Genomic DNA, 26,196 nt, shown 5'->3' on the forward strand with positions numbered 1-26,196 from the left:
TGCATATTGTCTGTATACTTGTCGTCTGTGCTGGGTGAAAGATTTTTATACATGTTTTAAATGATTTAAACTGTATATGTATTTTATATCTACAAAATGTGTTGGGTAAAACATGGGTAGATGAAATAGTTGATGTGTGACAAAAATAAAATGATGAGAAATGATATAGACCATGAGATAAGGGTGAGAGGTAAACCATGAGAGAAGCCTTTTACCCATGTATTGGCCCCGTCATTCAGCAGAGTATGGATGACAACCACGGACTATTCTAGACAGTCCAGTGGACACTAGCAGGCTCGCAACCTGTAGGTGTTTTGAACTGTGTATTCACCAGATGTACTCTAAAAACCCATTGACATGTATTGCGAGTAGATTCTCGGAAACGATACTGTCGATAAACGAGATAAAAACCCATTGACATGTATTGCGAGTGGATTCTCGGAAACGATACTGTTGATAAACGAAATAGCCCTGGCAGCTATGGATTTAGTGCATGTTGAGCAAACCCTGGCAACTATGGATTTAGTGCCCGTTGAGTAAACCCTGGAAATGATGGATTTCGTGCCTATTCCTTAGGATGATCCTTAGGAACGAATAAACAAGAAATAGTTGATTCTTAGGGTAGATCCTTAAGAGTAAATAAGATAATGGGGATGGGTAATTGGGTTAATTGTTTGATGATTAAACATAATAATTATATTATTGTGGGTTGAAAACCCTATGTACTCACCAGGTTTCCCAACCTGACCCACTCAGTTTGTTTGTATCACAGGTGTCGATATGAAGTTACATTACACTGAGAGATTTAAAAGAGATGTACATCACTAGTGTAAATGAATGTAAGTTCTGTTTATACTTATGTTTATGTATTGACAATGACATCCCAATGTTTTAAAATGAATAAAAATACATTTCTTCGGAAATGCTTTGATAACGTATTTATCATGTTTTTCTGGGAACAAATTCCGCAACATTTTCATTAAAAGATGTACTCTGATTTTTATAAAGCATAAACAAAATCGGCCTTTTCTGGCCGTGAAAATGGGGATGTCACAGTTGGTATCAGAGCATTAGTTTAAGCGAACTAAGAATTTGTAGGAAATTTCTAGACTTAAACTTAGAATGGTAAGCGATGATTGTGAGATGAGTGTCTGCTATATTTTAGACACGAGCACTAGTTTATTTTAGGAAAGATGCCTAAACTGTTTTATGTGCTAAATGTTTTATGTTATAGCTATAAAGATGCCTTATATGCTATTATTTGTTCGGATCTATGGTCTATTGCCGACCGGATCTGGAAATTTTATGTGTTCAGATTTCTAAACGTTTAATTACGATATTAGAACTGGCATGTAACTTTTCGGAGTAATAGGGAGATTTATACGTCTATCGTAAATAAAACTTTCCTATCTTAAATTCTCGCCTCGGTACACCGAATGTCTGCTTTGGTGTACAAAACGTCATGGTGAAGACAGACTAGGAAATATCCGAGGAAGATGACAACCTGAGCCGAAGAATGTGACGGGTCATGCATCGGTCGTTGCGCCTACACCCGAACCTATCACAATGGCAGAAGTTCAGGAAGTGATGTGAACCATGATAGACTGATAAAATAGAGGAAATAATAAGGCTTACGATAGTGAATGATACCTATCAGAAGATATCGTAAGAGAGGTATCTTGCCTTTAGAATGCGTCTAATAAATAATACGTCTAGTACGGGAGAAGTACACTTTCGATTGGCAGAAAGAAAGAATTTTTGGTATAATCCATAAAGTTATCCCATGGTCTTGAATTTCCAATACCAACCGAGTTGAAGCAGAATTGATGATTGAAGATGTGCATGAAAGAAGTCCTAGTAGAGTTTAGGGAAAAAAAATTATGATTATTTGGACACACTCGTATGTGTTAAATTGTTTTGTGATTTTAGGACTTGGGGACTGCGAGACAATACTTGGGACGAGTATGAGTAGGTATGAAAGGTAGTAGATGCATATACTACCGGAAGCACAGGACTCACGCTTGGATCAGGGAAAGTCACAAGGTTACCAAGGAGCTAGTAATTCATTTCGTTTTATTCAAGTATGTCGTTACCATTGTTTCAGTAATGACTAAGAAGATGATTGTTATTCCGACCCTAGTGGTCATATCAAATTGAGTCCGACTACGCTGAGTATGTTATGTGGTTCAGAGAATCAAGTTCGATGTAGCATCTGACTTAAGACGGAAGATTGAAATAAAAAGCGATCATTAGAGGTATCGCGATAGTTGCTTGTAGCTAGAAATGCTACCTTTTAAGATGTGATTATATCCCATTAGAACAATAAGGAAAATATAGTCTGTTCTGGAATTTGACTCTAAGAGACCTGAGTCTAAGTGTTTCAACATACGATGATAGGTCATTAGAATATGACTCATCGGTCCATTGTAGTAATAAAAGAACTCATCTTAAGTTTGTGTCCAGTGAGGATCGAGATTGTGACTTGAAGGTCATAATTTGGAGTATAATGTGAGATAGGGAGCAAGTGCAAGATCGAGCACCACCTGCAGACAAGAAGTCCAAGAGTTAGATACTCATTCGAAGGAACATAGAAGTTACGATTATTACCTAGGATGAAGAGATAACGTATGGAGTCATTATACAGCCCTGTTTTGTTGATGATTCCGGGACGTAATCATCCTAAGGGGGGGATAATTGTAACGCGCGTAGATCCGGGCTAGTCAATTTAGAGATAATAGGGGTCGAAAACGACTTTTCGACAAAAGATTATTTAGAATAAATAATCTTAACCAAGTTGTAGAATATGTCTCAAGGGTTCCGTACATATAAAGAACGCCGAAATCCGAGTTATAACGAATAAGTTATGGCCCGTCGAAGTTTTTCGGCAAAACCGGCACGGCACCGGGAGACGTAAATAGTGAATTTACAATAGAGGACTTTTTAGCCTTAGTGATCTAAACAAAAGTTGTAGTATATGTTAAACCGAGAACATCCATAAAAAGAACGCCCAAATCTGACTTCGTATGAGGAAGTTATGAATTTTCTAAGATTTGACATAGCAGTGCACGGCCCGAAACTCGAATTTTAGTTCGAGCGGTTTTTGGCTTACGCAACCTAAATGAGAGTTCAAGATCTCATTAATAGGAACTCAACGGTAAAAAGACAGACGAAAACGGAGTCTGTATGAAGGAGTTACGAATTCTTCGTGGTCATTTAACAGTCTAATCTCATCCTTCTGTTAAATTTAAGATTGGTCGAGAATTAGCCGATGGAGTCTAAATGAAAGTTGTAGATCTTGTTTTTACCTACGCGTAGAAAAAAAGAACGTCGAAAATGGAGCTCGTATGCAAAAGCTACGAGGTTTAGAAGTCGGCAGGGTGCTGCTGCAAAAGGGGTGACGTGGCTGATTACGGGCCAAGGCTTTCTCCCCAAGGCAAGCCACCAGAAGGTGACATGTGGCATGGACTCGACGAGTAGGAGGACCTACTCGACGAGTAGAGCTCTTTTCCAGCTTATAAATAGAGGTGTCGGGTTCCCTCATTCTTCACACCATTCCAACCTCTTCTCTCTCTCTCTCTCTAGAACCTCTCTCTAGCCCCTAAACCCCCCAAAAAGCCTAGGGAACCTCCCTAGCACCCGAAGGAAGCCCCAAGGCTCCCGGAGTCCCGAGAAAGGAGCCTTTCGGCTCGGGAACGCTGCTCCGGCGAAGCCCGGTTTTTGAGAAAAAACCGCTGTAAGTGCGCTACGCCTAACCTATCTTTAGTATAGCTTATGTTTTAATATAGTAATGTTATTAGGACCTTATAATAATTATTTGGTATATTATTATGAGTTATATAGTGTTGTTTAACGCTTATATAATAATAATAATAGCTAGACTATTAATTAGTCTCGGTTAACGTTAGACTAAATCCTAGTGGTATTGATACTAGGTTTTGTCAAGGGAAAATTGTTTTGAGATAACGAAGCGTTGTCCGAGTTCCGAGTCACCACCTTTCAGGTGAGTGCATAGTCCCTTTCATCTTACACATAGATATGAAGTATTTAATATAAATTACATGCTATGTGTGCATATTGTCTGTATACTTGTCGTCTGTGCTGGGTGAAAGATTTTTATACATGTTTTAAATGATTTAAAACTGTATATGTATTTTATATCTACAAAATGTGTTGGGTAAAACATGGGTAGATGAAATAGTTGCTGTGTGACAAAAATAAAATGATGAGAAGTGATATAGACCATGAGATAAGGGTGAGAGGTAAACCATGAGAGAAGCCTTTTACCCATGTGTTGGCCCCGTCATTCAGCAGAGTATGGATGACAACCACAGACTATTCTAGACAGTCCAGTGGACACTAGCAGGCTCGCAACCTGTAGGTGTTTTGAACTGTGTATTCACCAGATGTACTCTAAAAACCCATTGACATGTATTGCGAGTGGATTCTCGGAAACGATACTGTCGATAAACGAGATAAAAACCCATTGACATGTATTGCGAGTGGATTCTCGGAAACGATACTGTTGATAAACGAAATGGCCCTGGCAGCTATGGATTTAGTGCTTGTTGAGCAAACCCTGGCAACTATGCATTTAGTGCCCGTTGAGTAAACCCTGGAAACGATGGATTTTGTGCCTATTCCTTAGGATGATCCTTAGGAACGAATGAACAAGAAATAGTTGATTCTTAGGGTAGATCCTTAAGAGTAAATAAGATAATGGGGATGGGTAATTGGGTTAATTATTTGATGATTAAACATAATAATTATATTATTGTGGGTTGAAAAACCTATGTACTCTCCAGGTTTCCCAACCTGACCCACTCAGTTTGTTTGTATCACAGGTGTCGATATGAAGTTACATTACACTGAGAGATTTAAAAGAGATGTACATCACTAGTGTAAATGAATGTAAGTTCTGTTTATGCTTATGTTTCTGTATTGACGATGACATCCCAATGTTTTAAAATGAATAAAAATACATTTCTTCGGAAATGCTTTGATAACGTATTTATCATGTTTTTCTGGGAACAAATTCCGCAACATTTTCATTAAAAGAAGTACTCTGATTTTTATAAACCATAAACAAAATCGGCCTTTTCTGGCCGTGAAAATGGGGATGTCACACATATACACGGACCACAAGAGCTTGAAGTATCTGATGGATCAGCCCAACCTGAATATGCGCCGGAGGAGGTGGTTGGACGTGGTGAAAGATTATGACTGTGAGATTCTTTATCACCCGGGCAAGGCTAACGTGGTAGCCGATGCTCTGAGTCGCAAGGCGGAGAGTGCCCCGATTCGGGATATATGCATGAGGATGTCAGTGATGACTCCGTTATTGGATATCATTCGAGAGGCCCAGGAAGAGGCCGTGAGACCGAAGAGCCGCAAGAGGGAGCGGGTGATTGGGCAAGTATCCGAGTTTGTGACGGATAGTCGGGGGCTTATGACCTTTCGAGGACGGATTTGGATACCTTATACGGGCGGATCTCGTAGCACTCTGATGGAGGAAGCGCATAGGTCGAGATTTTCGATCCATCCCGGGGCCACTAAGATGTATTTGGATCTGAAGAAAGATTATTGGTGGCCCTGTATGAAGAGGGGTGTTGCTTGGGTGGTCGAGAGGTGATTGTCCTACCGCCGGGTCAAGGCAGAGCACCAACGTCCACATGGTCCATTGCAGCCTTTGGAGATTCCCCAGTGGAAGTGGGAGTAGATCTCGATGGACTTTATTACCAAATTACCAAGAACAACGCGGGGAGTTGACGCGATCTGGGTGATTGTGGATCGGTTGACGAAGAGTGCTCACTTCCTTGCTATTAGTGAGAGCTCTTTTGCTGAGAGGCTGGCAGAGATTTATGTGCGAGAGGTGGTAGCTCGACATGGAGTGGCGATGTCCATAGTGTCGGATCGGGATTTGCGTTTTACTTCCAGATTCTGGAAGAAGTTCCATGAGGAGTTGGGAACGCGATTGCATTTTAGTACCGCCTACAACCCACAGACCGACGGACATATCGAGCGAACGATTCAGATGCTCGAGGACATGCTTCGAGCATGTGTTATGGACTTCGGTGGGAGTTAGGACACATACCTACCCTTGGCTGAGTTTTCTTACAACAACAGCCATCACTCGAGCATTGGTATGCCTCCCTTTGAGCTCCTGTATGGGAGAAGATGTCGCACCCCATCTGTTGGGGAGAGGTGGGCAGAGAGTTATGGGCAGCACTGAGATAGTGCTGAAGACGACTGAGCAGATTCAGCAGGTCAGGCAGAGGTTACTGACAGCCCAGAGTCGCCAGAAGAGTTATGCGGATAGGCGACGATCCGAGATCGAGTTCCAGGTCGGAGATTTTGTACTCCTGAAAGTTTCCCCATGGAAAAGGGTGATTCGGTTCAGAAAACGGGGAAAGTTGGGGCCCAGATACATCGGTCCTTTCAGAGTGACCGCCAAAGTGGGGAAGGTAGCTTACCGTTTGGATCTGCCTGAAGGGTTGAGTCAGATTCATAACACCTTCCACGTGTCCCAGTTGCGGAAGTGTGTGGCTGATGAGACGGTAGTGGTACCATTGGAGGACATTCAAGTGGATGCGAGCCTGAATTACATCGAGAGGCCGATCGCGATCATAGATCGGAAGGTGAAGGTTCTGAGGAACAAGGAAGTGCCCCTGGTTCAGGTCCAGTGGCAACATCGGAAGGGGTCCGATTTGACTTGGGAACCGGAGTCGGAAATGCGGGAGCAGTACCCTGAGCTATTTGCGGAGCAAGACTTCGAGGGCGAAGTCTGATTCTAGTGGGGGAGAGTTGCAACATCCAGTTTTCCAGGTATATTAATTTAAGCATTTATTTTAAGGACTTTGGGTGGACTCGACGAGTTGGTGCCTCAACTCGTCGAGTGGGATCGCGACTTGGTGATGTGTTTAATGAATGGACTCGACGAGTCGCGTATCTGACTCGCCGAGTCAGCGCTACTAAGGGAAACCCTAATTGCTCGGGTTTGTGGCCTATATAAAGGCTCTTATGGCCTCCATTTGCGGCCACACTTTCCCTTGAGAGACCCTAATCGATCCAGAGAGCTTAGAGAGACAGAGGGAGCTAATTTCTTCATTTTTGGTGCATTCTTGCAAGGAAGAAGGAGAGGGTTCAAGCTCAGTTGTGTAGAAGGGGCTCAGATCTTTCACTATTTCATTCAAGGCTGCTGTTGAAGGTATGAGTTCATACATGTTTTTGTTTGATTAGTAGATCTCATGAATTTAGGGTTTCTTTACCCTCTTTTAAGTTGAGTTATGAAATATGTGAAGTCCCTTTGAGGCTTAGACATCAGATCTGGACCTTGAGAGGTCTAGAGAACCCCAAGAACCCAACTTTATGCAGTCACATAAGAATATTGAGCTTATGACACCATTATGAGGGTTATTTTGTCAAATAGAGCTAGATGAGTGATGCACGGTCATAAAGGTCGAACCTTTACGTGATTAATGAGCCTTTAGTGCATAGATCTGAAGTTTGGGAAAGTATCTTGCACTAAATCGTCTGAATGCAAAAGAGTCTTAATAGAATCACCGAGTCGAGCCGCTGACTTGGCGAGTAGCCCAGGGTTTTGTCCCGATGAACTGAGTCAGATGGTGACCCGTCGAGTTAGGGGTTAGCTCGTCGAGTTGGAGCTTGCTGGGGTTTCCATGAATCGACTGGACTCGACGAGTCTCCCGAGTGCACTCGACGAGTCTGGTCAAAGTTGGACCGTTGACTGGAGTTGACTTTAGGGTTTGGTCAAAATGAGTGAAAGAGGCCAGGGAAGGGTAGAATGGTCTTCTACCCGCTTTTCAGAGATAAGAGTAGAATATTAATTAGAAATATTAATTGTGATAGGCGGAGGCTAGACTGAGGATTTCGGGCACGATACTTTTACTAGCTATCTTACGAGGTGAGTCTTCTCACTATACTTTACCTAGAGTGGTAATTATGTGTGACCAGAGGGTCTTATGTGCTTGCTTGAGTTATGCATGATTGTGTGATATGTATTGTATGCTATATTAGTTGTTGCTTAGACCGGACCGGAGGGTCCAAGGAACTATGAGGCCAGAGGGTTCTCAATCAGACCGGACCGGAGGGTCCAACAAGCTACGGTACTGGAGGGTCCCGCTGAGACACATAGACTGGAGGGTCTTACAGAGTATAGCCTCGAGTGGCGAATTGTTGTATGTGGTATTTTGGGGAACTCACTAAGCATTCGTGCTTACCGTGTTATGTGTTATGTGTTTCAGGTACTTCTGAGGATCGCGGGAAGGCACCGGCGTGATTGTACACACACTCTTGATATGGAGCTATGATTGTGGATCCTGGATTTGAATAATTGTATTGAAAACTTGTTGGTTGTTTTGAGAATTAATGATGATACATATGTTTTATGAGTTTAAAAATTGAAAATTTTGTTTTGAAAAATCATGTCGTTACATTGACCAAATGTCAACTTGCCAAAAGTCAAGGTCAACGGTTAAAGTCAACTCTGCAGACCACTGCTCCATGGCAAGACCTTTGTTGCTTCGTGATCTTGACCAAGCCATAAAACACGATGGATCTACCCATCGCACCGTGTTCAGCACTTGACCACGCCGTGGTAACGTTGGAAGATCCAAAATCTTGTTAAGTCCTTAATTCATTAAGTTATTTGCTCAAAAATTTTAGAAGGCTTCATAGCACCCTAACGATTCATAAAAATCCTAACTTTATGGACATGCATGTCCAATGCATGTCATACCCCAAATTAGGTCAAAATACGAGAAATGGGGTATAACCCCATGCATGGAATGTAATCCACATAGAAGTCTAGATCTGAACCATATAATACTCTTGGGACTTCAATCATTAATAATGTTGCAAAATTTATCAAGATAAATCACTTAAATCTTCCCAACATGAAGAACAAGCTTCCAAAACTAAATCTACAAGGAAATAACCACAAAGATGAAAGTTTGGAGTCTTACAAAAGTTCGGAATATACATAAAGAGATGGAGATGAGCTTGCTTGATGATCCCTTGCTCTACAAGACATTCCTTCTACCTTTAAATGCCAAAAATAATAGAATGGAACTCAAAATATCAAAAGGGGAGGCTACGGTTTATGAGAGAGTGTTTTGGAGTTGATGGAGGCCGAGGGTGGTCGAAACCTTAGCTCTCATATCCTTTATATAGGGCCCAAAGCCCACAACATAAGATTTTGTGTGTAATACAGTGCCACGTCGCGGTGTCATTTAATCACCACATCATGGCAACCAAAGCACCACGTCGCCGGGAGACAAAATCCCAAAAATCCAAATCTTAACAAAAGATAACTTCAAAGAACAATACATGGAAATCTAGATGTTACTACTCTCCCCCACTTGAATCACATTTCTTCCTCAAAATCCGCTGCTGTAAACAACTCATGGTAATGCTTTCTCATCTCCTCCTCGGGTTCCCAAGTCTACTTAGAACCGTTTCAGTGCTACCACTGCACTTTAACCAATTCCACCAATTTGTTACGTAAGTTCTTCATCTTTATGTCTAGAATAGTAATCAATTGCTCCATATAATTCAGGCACTCGTCAATCTGGATGTCGTCTAAAGGCACCACCGCTAAATCGTCCACTAGACGCTTCCGAATCTTAGAGACATGGAAAGTGTTATGAATCTGACTGATCTCCTCTGGTAAATCCGACCAGTAGGCTACCTTGCCCACCCTGGAAGTCACTTGGAATGGTTCGATGAATTTGGGTTTTAGATTGTCATGCTTCCTGAAAAAGAATAACACTCTTACAGGGTGACACCTTCAGCAACACCATATTGCCGACTTGGAATTCCAACTCAGAACGACGCCTATCGACATAACTCTTATGATGGCTCTGAGTTGTCCGCAACCCTTGTCTGGCCTGCCGAATGAGCTTCATCGTCTTGAGCACTACCTTAGTGCTCGCCAGGACACTCTATCCAACCTCTCCCCAATAAATCAAGGTCTGATACTTCCACCCATAAAGAAGCTCGTATGGAGGTGCACAAATGTTGGAATGATAGATGTTATTATATGAAAACTCCGCCAAGGGAATAGGAATCCCAAGTCCCGCCAAAATCAATGATACATGCCCTCAACATATCCTCTAGTGTATGAATGGTATACTCACTCTAGCCATCTGTCTGCAAGTGATATGTTGTGCTGAAATGCAGTCGAGTACCTAACTCCTCATGAAACCTCTTCAAAATCCTGGAGGTAAACAATACATCTCGGGCTGATACGATAGATATAGGCACACCGTAACAAGAAACCACCTCTCGAACGTAGATGTCAGCCAATTTCTCAGCCGAAGAACTCACCTGGATAGCAAGGAAGTGAACACTCTTGGTCAGGTGGCCAATGATAACCCAAATAGCATCAAATCCCTTAGTCATCCTTGGTAACTTTGTGTTAAAATCCATGGTGATCTGCTCCTAGTTCCATACAGGAATACCTAAAGGCTGCAACTAGTTGTGAGGCCTATTGTGTTCGGCCTTGACTTTTCGACAAGTCAAGCACATCTTGACATACCAAGCTATTTCCCTCTTCATGCAGGGCCACCAGTAACTAAGTCTTAAATCCATATACATCTTCGTCGCGCCATGTTGAATCGAGGCCCATGACTTGTGTGCTTCCTCCAATATCATCTATCGGACCCCACCAGAAATCGGAACCCAAACCCTGCCACATTGGGTCAGCAAAACATGCCTATTAGTAAAAAAAAAGTATCAATCTGACCCCTAATCTTCTCCTTCTTTTGATTCTCTTCCTTTATCCCCTCGATCTATGCTTTTCTAATCAAATCCAATAGTGGTGAAGTGATGATCATCCTTAAACATAGGTCTGTGATAGGAATGCTGGTCGTCGTGTGACTCAAAGCATCAACCACCTTATTAGCCTCCCTCGATTGATACAAGATCTCACAATAATAATCTTTCACCACGTTAAGCCATCTTCGTTACCTCATATTCAGATTTGGCTGACCCATAAGATATTTCAAACTCTTATGATCTGTGTAAATGGTACAACGGACCCTATAAAGGTAATGTCACCAAATATTGAGGGCAAATACCACTCCCCCAACTCCAGATCATGAGTAAGATAATTATCCTCGTTGGAATTTATCTGTCTAAGAGAATACACAATCACTCTACCCCCACTGCATGAGTACGACTCCTAATCTCATGATCAAAGCGTCACAATAAACCAAAAACTCCTCAACACCCTCTGGAAGGTTCAACAATGGAGCCTCACATAACTTCTGCCGCAAGGTATCGAATGTTGTTTGCTACTCAGGCCCCTAGCAGAAAACAACATTCTTCTTCGTCATGTGGGTGTGAGGAACAAAAATTATGGAGAAATCATGAATGAACCTCCTGTAGTATCCCTTCAAACCCAGGAAACTCCAGATCTCAGATGGAGACTTCGGGACCTCCCACTGCATCACCACATTGATCTTGGTCGGATCGACCAGAATTCTGTTTTGATTGAAGAGGTACCCCAGAAACTAAACCTCACGCAACCAAAATTCACACTTGGAGAACTTAGCATACATCCTTCCTCAAATATCCAAGAATATCTTGCAAGTGCTCCTCATGTTGCTCCTTGGACTGGGAATATACCAAAATATCATCGATAAACACAATAACCAACCGGTCGAGCATCAACCTGCACACCCGGTTCATCAAATCCATGAACATTGATGGTGCGTTGGTGAGCCCAAATGGCATCACCATGAACTCATAATGGCCATAGCGAGTCTGAAGTACCGTCTTCTCAATTTCCTCCTCTCTAAACCTCATCTGATGATATCTCGACCTCAAATCAATCTTGGAAAACCAAGATGACCCTACAGTTGATCAAAAATGTCATCGATTCTTGGGAGCGGGTAACGATTCTTCACCGTCAGCTTATTCAGCTCCCTGTAGTCTATGCATATCCGATGAGAACCATCATTCTTCTTAACAGACAGAATTGATGCTCCCCAAGGTGAACTAATCAGTCGAATAAGCTCCTTTCCCAAAAGCTCTTAGAGCTGAAAGGACAACTCTTGCATCTCAGGAAATACAAGGAGATAAGGCACCTTAGTAATCGGGGTCACCCTAGGGACCAAATTGATCCTAAACTCAACCTGCCTCTCCGAAGGCACACCAGGAAGATCCTCCGAAAAAACATCACAGAACTCGTACACTACTGATACATCGGAGATCACACACTTTTTTCCTTTCAAACATCAACCACATAAGCAAGGTATCCCTACCATCCTTGCTGCAATTATCTCCTAACTCCCACGGCAGAACAGAAAGTTGAACCAACTCTAGTACCCTCTCCATAGATGGTCATCTCTTCCCTGCTTGGGGTACGAACTATCACCGACTTCTTCTCACAGTCAATTAGATCCCCAAACCGGCTCAACCAATCCATCGGCACGATCACTCAAATATCCCCCATCGGGATAGGAACTAGATCAATCAGTTAAGGCACCCCAAATATCTCCAAAACATAATTACATAAACACTCGTCGTAGAAACCTTGTGCTCGTTGACGATGGAAACCTGCAACAGACACTATAATCCCCCAAGGACACATCGAAGCTCCTACTAAAAGGTATTGATACAAACAACCAACTCACACTCGAGTGAAACAACACCAAATAAGGTAAAGAATTCACTAGGAATGTACCTAAGAAGAGACATAAACATAAGCATGTAGACATTAGCGTAACAAAATAAAAAAACAATACATACCAGTAATAACGTCAGGCGCTCCCCTGGCCTCCTCTGTTGTCAATTGATAAGCACAAACCCGAGCCTTCTGGGCCTCAACTCTCCCATAACGTCCATCCGTGATCTGCAATGTGGTAGGGACTAGTGCCTGCACTGGCCTGGCAGCAAGCAATGAACAATTGACTTTTTCCTGGCCCACCTGATCATAATGGTAACAAACATGCATACTTTGTTGTTGCTAGAAATACCTCGCATAATAGCCCTCCTTTCTACATTTTTGGCACCCAGTCCCTGCCGACAAAAACCCTTGTGTGCTTTCCCACACTTACTATAAAGTGCGGCTCCTGTGGCATGTAGATTGAGAATCAGTGGGTTTGAACCGCTTAGCTGTTGGATGGGTCTGAACTGGGGTCTATATCTTCTCCTTCATATGCATCTCTAGATCTATCTCCCTCCTCCATGCAAGAGAATGCAACTCTGTTAGGGTCCGATATTGGGTAGTCGACACGATCTCCCTAATCTCAGCCTTGAACATGCTTAATTATCGTGACATGTGCACTTGCTCCGAGGCAGCATACTCAGGGAAAAATAGGGCCCTCTCAGTGAATATATTGTTGATCTCTGTCACTGATTATGTTGTTTGCTTGAGCGACCGATACTCTTGAGCCAATCTCTCTCTCTCTCTCTCTCTCTCTCTCTCTCTCCACCATTAGAACATACTCTATTCTGAACATGTCTAAGTACTGCTCCCAAGTCACTATGGCTGGTTCCACAGGACAAAAAGTCTGTGTCGTAAACTTCCACCTATCCTTTTCTCCCAAGCGAAGAAGGTTATATGCAAATCTGACCTTCGGGTTCTCTGTACAAGAACACATATAGAAACCTCCCTTCACTTCTAAGATCCACCTCATTGAAACTACCGAATCCTTGTCCCCGTCAAACTCTGAGGCTTCATTTTACTGAAGTCTCGATACTGCATCGATTCACCCCCTGAGGTCCTGCAGTAGCAAAAACTATAGTGGTTGCGATAACAATAGCATTACTGACAACGACATAGTGCTCATTGAACATGTCAATCAGCATGGTCTTAACAGACCCAAAAAGCTCTAGAATCACCTACCTAACTTCTATGTTCACCTGAGTGGAGATCAAATCTCGGATCTCATCATCACTCAACCCCGACCTCTTCGGACTACATGTGCCTAAACCGGAACCCCTCGCCATCACCATGCCGAAAATAGATAGGAGACAAGTCAAAATCAATTCATAGTGTTAACTATAACATCTGAATTCTTGAAGATAAATTGTTTAGAATAACCCTATTTCTAGGTAAACTCGATCAGTTGGAGGGACCAACTCGTCGTGTTGAAGATGGATGGATCGCGAGGGTTTAATGAACCAACTCGACGAGTTGGGGAGCCTCAACTCGAAGAGTTGGCAGATGGGAAGGAAACCCTAATTTTTAGGGTCTTGCACCCTATTTAAGGTCCTTAAGTCCTTTTCTGTCCTCCTTATCAGCCTCCATTGTTGTCCAAACCCTAAAACGAGTTGTATCCTCCATTAGCAAGTTTTTGGAGCCTTGGAAGAAAGTTTGGTGTTCATTTTGTGCATTGTGAAGGAATTAGAAGAGCTTGAAGTTTCTAACTTGGAGAAGGAAGTCTTGGATCCAGAATCACTCCATTTCTTGCAGTCATTTTAAGGTATCAATGTGACATCCCCTAATTTCTCGGCCAGAAAAGACCGATTTAATTTATGCTTTTTAAAATAAAATCAGAGAAATCTTTTTAAAAGATGTTGCGGAATTGGTCCCCAAAACAAAACATGATATAAGATTATCAAAACCTTTCTTTAAGAAATGTATAGTTTCATTTCATATCAAAACCTCGGGATGTCATGTTCCGATACAGATCAAAAGCATAAACAAGACATTATAAGCCTTTCAACAGTTATTTACAACTACTGACCTATAATCCAAAAATCTCTCATCATCCTCCGACTATGCTCAGGGTCCACTATCTGTAACACAAAAAGCTGAGTGGGTCAGGCGTGGGAGCCTGGTGAGCATATAGGGTTTTCAACCCACAATAATAATAATAAACTTATTAAGTTTATCAATCAACAATAACCCTGATTACACGTTCCCGTTATCCTCACTTTACGTCCTTAAACACTTATCACAAGGGACCTAGCCTAAAGAATATCATCAGGATGGACACTACTGCTAAGGGGACTCCTCAGCCATACGTGTCCTAAAGGCAACCATGAGGGGGATGGAGTACAACAAATGAACACCCAAGTTCATTAACACCTACAGGTTGCGGGCCTGCCAGCGTTCCACTGGACTGTCTAGAAAAGTCCGTGGTCGTCATCCAAACTCCGCTAGATGACTGGATCACAATCACATCGAGGCCTCTCATCATTTTATTTCATCACACATCAACTATCTACCCATGTCTTACCCAACATATTTGTAGATAAAAATACATATACAGTTTAAAACTTATATAAAACATCTATTCAACAGTCACCTCAATTAAACAATTAATTTCATTACACGTAGCACGTATTTTATAGAAAATACTTCATATCTAGGTGTAAGATGAAGGTGACTATACACTCACATGATTTGATGATAATCGGGCAGCACTTCGTTTCCTAAAACGATCGTTTCTAATAAAACCGGGAGTTTTATTGAGAAACCGAGCTCTGCGCGGGTTGGGCTTCAATACCGAAAAGATAAATTTTCCGGGTCTTCGGGCACTTCGGGGCGTATTCCGGGTGTTTGGTATAATATCGGGGCTTTGGGGGAAGTTGGAATGAAAGAAATATGGGTTTAGGGGCTAAAAATGACAAGTTTTCAAATATCCCCCGGGACGGCTGAGTGGAAGCCACGCGGCAGCAGATGCGAAGGCGCGCAGGTGGCACGCACGTGGGTTGCGCATGCAAGGGTCTCGCTGTCGGCCTCTGATTGGACCGAGGTCTAGGTCCGAGACTTCGGACGTGGCACTTCCTGCGAAGCTCGGATGCGTCATAAAGGGGTACGAGGCAGCTTCTGATTGGCCGAGCCTTTGGTCCGAAGAGAATGCGACACACGTCGACAGGTGGCCTCGGATGACTCAGCAGATCGGACACGTGGCACGATTTGAGCGAGGGTGAGGTGGCCGAAGTCCACCTTGCGAAATTTCTCGGTTTTGGCAAATTTTCTCGATTTTCGCGCCAAAACTTCTAAAATCCATAACTTTCGCATACGGACTCCGTTTTTGATGTTCTTTATATGCATGTGTAGGTAAAATTACGCTCTACAACTTTCGTTTAGACTTCGTCGGCTAATTTTGACTTTAATTTTTATATTATTATTTTTAACAGACCGGGACAGGAAATCCGTTAAAAATTCATAACTTCTACATCCGACGTCCGTTTTCGTTTGTCTTTTTACCGTTGTGCTACTATTGACGAGACCTTCGATTCTCGTTTAGGTTGTATCGGCTAAAAATCACTCGATCTAAAATTCGAGTTTTTAGTTGTCTACTATTAAGCTGGAACTTAGAAAAATCATAACTTTCTCATACGAAGTCAGATTTGGGCGTTCTTTTTATACATACTCTCGGTTTAACGAACACTACGACTTTCGTTTAGATCACTAAGGCTAAAAAGTAGTTTATCAAAAACTCACTTTTTACGTCATTCGGCACCGTGCCGGTTTTGTCGCGAAACTTCGACATGTCATAACTTCTTCGTTATAACTCGGATTTAGGTATTCTTTATATATCCGTAATCCTTGTCACGCCCACTACAAGTTTCTTAAAAGATATCGCCTTTATCTAATATTTATTTTTGACGCTCATTTTTATTCTTAATTAATTAAACCCTAATAATTAAACATAAAACACATAATTTTCACATAATTCCTTTTCATTTCTTCAAAATGAGTTACAAAGGTTAACCTAGACTATAACGTCAATATTAATGCCTAGCCTAGAAACACGGGCGTTACAATCAAGTTCATACCTTGACTTGTAGATGATTAGATCTCCTTATTTTGGGTTTTGTTGTGTTTTGGCCTCTTTTGGGGGATGATGATGGAGTAAAGTCATTTAAGGGGTTGTTCTTTCAGATCTGAGTTGGTTTTGGTACGCTTGAGGTTAAAGGTGCAAACTTTATGAGGATCTTGGTGTCATGCATGCATTAAGTAAATTGTTAAGTCCATTCCAAGCTTAAGATCTTCATTTAGACATGCATTAACGTAAAGTTGGCAACTTTACGTGGTTTTCCAGCTCAAGGAAGTCAGATCTATGTTTTGGAGTCATGTCCTTGTGGATTAAGTGCTTAATATATTAAGAAGTGGGCTTCTGGAGAACTCGGCGAGTTTGTTGGATAAACTCGGCGAGTTGGCTCGGTTTTCCCCGGCATTTTCAGATTGATAGAGGAACTCGGCGAGTTGGTGGGTCAACTCAGCGAGTTGAATTGGTTTTTCCCGATCTGTGCAGATTGATGGAGAAACTCGACGAGTTTAAGGACAACTCGGTGAGTTGGGTCAACTTGGATCGTTGACTTTGACTTTCGATTTATATCTTTGAACAAGTTTGTCCCAAGGGGTATTAGATGATAATCTGAATTGTAATAATGAAAATTATAGGCTTAGGATAAGACCCATATGGGGTTGGGCCCAATTTGGAAAATTGGGCCATTAGTGGGCCTTTGTGGATCTTTTGGTTTTGGGCCTCAGTTTTGGTTCATGTTGGGCCAGGGGTAAAATGGTCATTTTACCCCAAGTAAGGATTATGGAGTATAGCGTGGAACCCAACTGCTAATTGGGTGTGTTGTTGGTTTTGATAACTCGGGAAGCCGGCAGGGCAACAACTAGGAATTTCTTTCGGGGAGTTTCTGCATACGAGGTGGGTTGTCTTCACTATACTTGTGGGTCGAAGGCACCAAGGCCAGCCCATTGGATTAGATATCCTGTTATGTGATAGAATGTTACTGTGTAGTAGTGATCTGTTAGATCGGTATCCGGGTTTATAGGACGATGCTATGAGTAGTGATATGTAGATCTGCATGTCTGTCTGTAGACTGTTTATATGTTTATCAGTTATATGTCGACATGCTGTGTTGGGTTGAGGTTGTACTGCTCCGTGCTGTAGCCAACAAACCCAGGAGCATTCCAGATACGAGCTGAGGACTGGGAGGTATGCCAGACTCATACTGAGGGCTTGAGGGTATTCCATCCCGAGGATGGCTGGACCCGTTGTGTATTGGCATTCCAACCCGAGGGTTGATTGGGCCTGGGGTATTCCAACCCAATGGTTGATTGGACCTGATATGATAGTATGGTTGTGGTGAGACTGGAATGCTTTGTGTGCCAGTCAACAGGCCTGGGGTATTCCAACCCGATGGTTGAATGGACCTGATAAGTTTGGTATTCCAACCTGATGGTTGATTGGACCAAACTGCTTATGATATGAGGGTATTCCATCCCCAGGATGACTGGGCCCATCGTAGACATGCCTGATATTCCATCCCGAGGCTGATTGGGCTAGGCATGAGTATTTGAGCATGCTGTTATTTGTATATGTTATCTTTTTGGGTGTTGGTACTTTGGGGGGAACTCACAAAGCTTTGTGCTTACAGTTTTGGTTTATGGTTTCAAGTACTTTAGTGGATCGTGGCAAGGTGAAGGAATGACCGTACACATCCTCGCCTTTTGGACTTATGATTTCTGGGAAACTCTTATAATGTGAATGTTTTGAGAACCATGTTGAAAGAGATTCTGATTTTTAAATAATGTTTTGGGAACAACGGTTTTTGTAAAAATTTCTATAGACAAAGGGTTGTTTTGAAAAGTTTAAAATTATATGAAATTTTATGGATGTTACATTAACACATTATACATTCAGCAACCCAATCCTTAGAATTTTATGACTTTTCGTGACACTCGTACAGGTCATGTGCTTCTAGTAGTATGGGCCGATACTACCTTTCACACCTGCCAGTATTTGTCTCAAGAATCGCCCTGAAATTCTAAGTCACTAAGGCCACTACAGCTAGGTGTACTAACATACAAACAAACACATACACACACAGACACTTATACACTCTAAAAATTCATCCATTAATTCCTAGTTTCTCAATCTAGGACTCTCTTATCCATGCTCTCGTGCCGCAAGAAACCTTCACTATCACTGTTGGTCGCCTCACATATGTTTTTCATACATCATACAAGATCCGAAAGACAATCGAAAAAATGATTTTCTCCTAAGCCCGCAACCAAAAGAGGAACAAAAAGTAAGGCCAAATCAATCATTCTAAGGCTATAAAATCCTAATTATGTAAAACTATGAGGCGTACATTTAGCTACTAAAAGCAATAGTGTGAGTTCCATATAGTCCAACTAAGAAATCATCTAGGCTACCAGGCATCTCAAAACTTAAACAATTCTATCATGCAATTCCTGAAGATCCCTAACCTATTTACTAGCATGCAGTTCAAGCAGTTCACATATCATTAGATATTCGTATAACAAGTGTAGGTATTTTGGGGGATTACTTTCCTTTAAGCTTCGGTTCACTATACACATCGCATCCTCATTCTCCCTTTTAAATTTATTTTTAGAAAAAAAAGTTGTAAAATTTTTGCAGATACTTAGTTTAATTTTGGAATCATATGAATGTTCATCCAAATCCCTCAAACTTGAGCTCTAATACCAACTTGTAACGTCCCGAAAAGATGGTGAAAATTTTCAATTTAAAAAAGAAATTAAAGCCATTGCCATAAAAGTCAAACATCATCAAAATAATAGTTTCGCAACATGAAATAAAAATCAGAATATCATAAAATAACATTTATGAAGATCATGAAGATTACTGGATAGTGTATATAGTCACACATTCACTTTGACCCGATCCTCAAAAGTACCTAAAATATTTAAATCCACAAATGTAAGATAAAGCTAGCGATTTCCCCAAAATACACCACACAACAATAAAAAATACAATGCATGCACACCATGGACTTCAGCACATGGATGCACCGCCTCCTAGGCCTTTAGCATTAATTTGGACCGCTCTTTTTTAGGCCTACAACATTAACTGGGCCGCCCGAGTATCTTGGCCTTCAGCACACAGCTGGATCGGCCTCAACCCACCCACAATATGTTGACATATACATGTAAATAATAATATACCAGTCAAACAACCACATGTAATTATTACAATCTACCTGCCTAACAGTTCACTACAATATACCAACATCCTAACATACAAAGGATCTATACTGTAGTACAATTTATAGTGAAAAAACTCACATCACAAATCAAAGTATACTACACCACAACTCGTAAGATCGTAAAACTGGTACTACACACCACCTAATGTAAAACAAAAGGTCAAACCTTAGTCTGCCATCTACAACTATCAAGTAAACCAAAAGTCAACCTGGTTACAAGCCAACGATCAATAGTCAAAGGTCAAAGTCAACTCTACAAACCATCGCGACATGGAAAGACCTTTGCCACGTCATGGTCTCGACCAAACAAGAAAATATGATTGATATGCCCACTGCGTCGTGGTCAGTACTTGACCATGCCGTGGTAATGTTGGCATATCCAAAACCTTGTTAAGTCCTTAATTTGTTAAGTATTTTCCTCAAATTTTTCAAAAGGCTTCATGGCACCCTAATGGTCGATAAAAATCCTAAACTTTATGAACATGCATGTCCAATGGATGTCATACACTAAATTAGGTCAAAATAAAAGAAATAGGGTCAAAACCCCATGCATGGCATCTAATCTACATATAAGTCGAAATCTAAATCATATGATACTCTTGGGACCTCATTCATCAATAAAGTTGCAAAATTTATCTAGATAAATCACTCAAATCTTCCCAACATGAAGAACATGCTTCTGAAACCTAAATCTACAAGTAAATAACCACATAGTTGAAAGTTTGGAGTCTTACAAAAGTACAGAATATGCTCAAGGAGACGGAGATGAGCTTGCTTGATTATCCTTTGCTCTACAAGACCATCCTTCTACCTTTAAAGGCCAAAAATCATCAAATGGAACTCAAATATCAAGAGGGGAGACTAGGGCTTATGAGAGAGTCGTCTTGAGGTGTTGGAGATTGAGGGTAGTCGAACCCTTACCCATATCGTCTATATAGGGCCCAAATCCTGAAAGTTAGGGTTTTGTGCAGAATACGGCGCTACAACACAACCTCATTTAATCACCACGTCGTGGTGACATGTCTCTACCATGCCACGGCAACCAAAGCACCACACCGCGGGGACACAAAATCCAAAAAATCCAAATCTTAACACAATAGAACTTTAAAGAATAATACCTACAAATCTGAATGTTACATGAGCCAAATACTGGGGCCACTAGTTCTTGGACGAAATATAAGGATGGTCGGGTTGCTATTGGGCCATGCTAGGTAGATGTCGATTTTGTTGGATGAACCACTTGACCGGAGAGAGGTAAACAACCCAGTTGGATTGACTTAGCAATTTATGCATTTGTCCAACTGGGTTGCTTACCCCTCACCACTCAAGTGGGTCATCCAGTAGAATCAACAACTAGCCAGAGTGGCCCAATAGCAACCCTAACAACCTTATTTTTGGTCCAAGAACCAGTGGCCCCAGTATTAGGCTCATATCAAGTCGGCTCCACATGCCTATTTCAACAAAAGTATTATCCATTCTTTTATTAGACTTCGATCTTGAAAGGGTAATTGTACAAGTAACACCACTTAGTTATTTACATATGAATCCATATATTCTTATGTTTCATTTTGACAAGTGTTTGTTTCATTCGGTATTAATTAATTAGTAGAGGATCCTCATCTCTCGTAATAGAAATGGGACACAACATAACTAATAGTTATTGACCACTTTGCCTCTATAATATGCTTATCATTCCCAACATGATTAAGAACCTTGTTTATGCATGTTAAACTACTCGTTTAAAAATTATCTATTGAATTCAAAGGGTATGGTTTTTCTAGTGATAGATTATTGAACATGCCATATTTTTCTTTAATGTAATATTAGAATAAGTGACTTATACCCTTTCACCTCGCATTCTCCTTAATCTTTGGTGTCTTCTAGTTCATTTCTTTATAGAATCAATGATTTGTCATCACGTGATCAAATCCTTTACTCTTTAGTGTCTCAGTAACTTATTTTTATTATAAAAATTCATCTCGTAGCGCTTTTCATGCATGTTAGTTAGCCAAAATCATTCACCATCCTTCTAATATTTATGATGAAGTTATTTATTTACCAGTTGATATTACTCATTCCCGTGTTTTGACTTCTTTGATTCATATGTTTCAAAGTTTATGTTTTTTTTTTTGTTTTTTTAATTCATGTAGTTTTATCCTCTTAAATATAAATAAGATGTTTTCTATAAATTAAGACAAATTCATACATGTCAAAACTTGGTTCACTAAACATGTTAAATCCTTACGATGTGACAATGTTGATGAATAAAATATTTCATTCATTCACAAGTTTCTTTTACCAACAACGACATTACATATCGCTTCTCTTGTCCTCATATGTCCCAACAAAATTGGAACATATGCTTCACACCATAAATAACGTTCTATGCACTCTCCTTTATAACGACCACCTTTATTCTACAGTTTTGGCCTAGGGCGTCCATATGTCCACCTTTCACCTCAACATCTACCATAAATACTTAGACCCCCTTTTTCTCACATTTCGGACTAATTCAAGTTCTTCATGTTCCAACTACCTCACAATACGGTGATTGTTGCTACGTATAAATCCTAGTGTGTTTTTAGCTATCCTTCAGGGAGTTCATCTAATGAGCACTTGGGAAGCCACACTAAATAGAATATAAAAATTTTAGGTTAGAAAGTCATATCAAGGGTTGGACCCATGTATTGTTCTCCGATGCCTAAGTTAGATGTCGATTTGGGATTATAAAAATAGATTACTTAGAGTCCTTTTCTTGAGAAAGATGAAACCGCCTCTTTCATAGATGAAGTCCTATATGGTTCATGGTCTTCCTATCTGGGTCTTGCTTTGGTCTAGAGGTTACAAGGGTAGAACCCTTTAATAAAATAACCTTGCCTTTTTCTATGTTTCCTAGGATGTTACTTTAGGGATCTTATACGGAAGATTTTGTTTGTGTATTATTATCGGTCTGCGTGACTTATTGGATTGACTACCATCCTGTATGTGGATTTGGGCCTTGCCTTATCTTATTTAATTCATCCGTTTTTTCTCCGGTCTACCCTTGTATGGGACTCCCATACACCATTAATCCCCTCGGCGTAATTGTTAAAGGCGGTTGCTAAACAGTTTTTAATAATTAAGCTTAAATGCTACTAAGTCCACTGGGCAATGAAGCGGCTAATGGTTGTTACCACTACTAGAAAACAACCCTTTAATGACATGCGAACAATGACACTCATTGATGTACGATACGTATTTTTTTGTGTCCTAAAAATATTGTCAGCTTTCCAAAATTTGAAGGATAGAGGACATGCATTTGTGCGTGCCCTAAAATTAATGTCCAACAAAAAAAAATTACAAACACGGAGGGCGCTTATGTTAAACGTGTGTCCTGTGCAAATGTCGCTTTATAATTTTTTTTACTTAAACGCGCATTTTTAAAGGGGGGAAATGAAATCCTCTAAAATTCTAAAATTTAGAAGAACTTGCTTCTACACTCTCTCCTCTAGATCTCCCTTTATTCTCGCCCTCCCTTCTCTCTGCAAACCCTAAGCCATCGCCACTTACCTTCTCTCTAGGACGTGCTAGGGTTTTATTTTCTTCTAAGCTTCCACTTCTTTCGTTTTCTATCAACCCAGTACATGCGAAGGTTTTTGGTCGTGGTCGACCGGTGGTGAAATGATTCAGGCCTCGCTCCCTCTCCATTCCTTCGTTTCTCATCAAAATCGAATGGTGTTGTGCTTACAGGGAGAGAATGAACATATTGACCTGCATAGTGTGTAGAAGGATTGAAAATGGAAGCGAAGGTTAACATCGGTATCTCAAACAATCACTTCTCATCAAATTACTCTACCACAATTCAGCGCCAAAAAAGGAAGCGGCTCTCCGTTCTCTTCTCGATTGAGATTTCAAAGGATTAACATCGGTATCTCAAACAACTTCAACTCTTGTCACAGATTTCTTCCCATCTAATTTTATGATTTTTGATTTCTTCCATCTGATTTTGATTTTAGATTGAGATTTCTATATGCCAGTCGCCATCATCCCATCACCGAAACCAAACTGAAACTCGCTCAACCGCTGAAAGCCTGGAATTTGCTAAAAAATCGATTACTCAAATGTGTGATTGACAGAAAGTATAAATATCATTAAAACTCGAATTCCTGATTTCCATTTGAGATCTCATATTTATGGAATCCAAGTTCTTGATTCCTGAATTTTATTTCCCGGTGCATAGCATTCGTCGGTCGTTGTATTTCTCTGAAGATCTGTACGGTGAGTTATTTCCCTGACCCTCTGTAGTTTTAATGATTTTTTCCTGATCTTGATTGATGTTTGCGTTGTTTCTTCCATGAATCGAACCAAAATTTCAAAAATTCACCTTCTTATTTAGTTTTTCCAAATTCGTATCAAGTAATGAACCATTTTCTATTGATTTTTTTGCTCCTAAAACCCTAAAAGGTCTGGTTTTTTGGGTTGATGTTTTTAGTACTTTAGGGTTTTACCTGCTCATTTAATTTATTGATTGATTTGTGGGATTGTGATTTGTCATTAAAATTGGTGGATGGATGATGTAAGAAAGTTTAGGTACTTCAGTTTGGTTGTACCATGAAAGTTTCATGAAGAGTTTCTAGAGTATTTTGTTTAGCTTTCTTCTTGCTTTTTGTTTGAAGTTTGATAACTAATTGGTGTACTTACATGAAATTGAGCATTTGTTCTGAGAGATGTCTACTGGGTTTTGGGAAGTACCAAACAGGTCACCCCAATCCCTGTCTTGTTCAAACCCTAACAATTCCAACAATGGTGATCCAGGAAACTTTGAATGCAACATATTCTTTGATTTAGCTCAAGATCTAATCGTGACTTTATGTGGTCACCTATTTTGCTATCCATGCCTTTATAAATGGCCAGTTTGTAGAGCCCAATTTGTAGAGCCCTAATTCAAGACGAAAAGTTAGTACCTTTATATGGAAGAGACAAAAACCCAACCGACCCAAGATCAAAATCGGTTCTAGGTGTCGAGATTCCACATTGGCCACCAGGTCAGCAACCGGAAACCACCCCTCCACCAAAAAAAACTTATTCCCTCAACATAGGTTTGGATTAATGGGTGGTTTTGGGCCTGCAATGGCTGCAAGTTTTGGGAACTTTACTTTCTCATTTGGTGGTTTGATTCCATCTTTTTTTAATGTTCAAATGCATGCTTTTACTGGCCCTCAAATGTATGGAAATGGTGGTAGTGGTGGTGGTGGTGGTCATGGTTTTAACTATGTTGGAAATCATCATCAACATCATCATGCACACGGAGGCCATCAGCAGAGAGGTCACCACCATGAGACAGGTTTTTCTGCAGCTTCACCAATTCTGAGAATTGGTCTTCTTTTTCTGTTTTCTCTTCTTTGTAACTGAGGTAAATTTTGAGGTGTTAATGTTACATTGTTACTTCCCATTCCGAATGAGAATTGATAAGCATATGACCTGTTTTATTTTTCTTTATTTGATGATGGTATTTGTAGCTATTTTTAAAGTTTTGCTTTTAAACCATTATTTAAACTTTGAGTAGTGTGTGATCATGAGGATGTTTTTTGAACCACCTTAACTTGAGTCTTTCCTTGAACACACATTCATTGTTTATGTCGACCATATGTTGTCACAGGTGATGTAGTAATAGAAGTTGCTAAGAAAGGAAATGGAAGAAACCATGGAAGCTGCTAAAAAAGTGTCAAGAAAGCTTCGCTTATTTAAAGATCAGATACACAAGGCCGGTTTACTATCTTATGCTCTTCCTAGGTTGCTTAAGGAAATTGTTTCTTTTGATGGTACATTTATTATATGTAATAGATTTTTTTGTTTGAAATACAAAGTATATTAGATGAATGAATGTTGGTGCATGTATTGTATGAAATATATATTTTTTTGTTATATAATGTATTTTATGTTGTGTTATGAGACATTAATTGTCATTTAATTTGAAAATTAGTAAATCTATAAAAAAAAATATTTTTTAAAACATTTTAAATTATGAGACGCAATGTGTGTCGTAAATACGCGCATAAGGTTACGACACATAAATGCATGTCGTCTTCCTTTATGACAGGGGCTTCCTTGATACGCATTGTGTGTCATCTATGTGCGTCGTACATGCGCGTCGTAAGGTTACAACACGTAAATACGTGTCGTCTTCCTTTATGACACGGCCTTCCTTGACACGCATTTACATGTTGTCTATGGGTTTTATGACAT

The 26,196-nt window shown here is 40.6% G+C and overlaps 1 pseudogene; it reads left to right on the forward strand.

Annotated features, from left to right (window-relative positions):
• The first annotated feature begins 24,677 nt into the window (after positions 1-24,677).
• Positions 24,678-25,362, forward strand: LOC145130625 (uncharacterized; annotated as a pseudogene).
• Positions 25,363-26,196: the final 834 nt, after the last annotated feature.

Source organism: Lactuca virosa, chromosome 8 (genome assembly GCF_052849685.1).
Source record: "Lactuca virosa cultivar CGN04683 chromosome 8, Lactuca_virosa_CGN04683_v6, whole genome shotgun sequence".
In the NCBI taxonomy this organism is placed as follows: domain Eukaryota; kingdom Viridiplantae; phylum Streptophyta; class Magnoliopsida; order Asterales; family Asteraceae; genus Lactuca; species Lactuca virosa.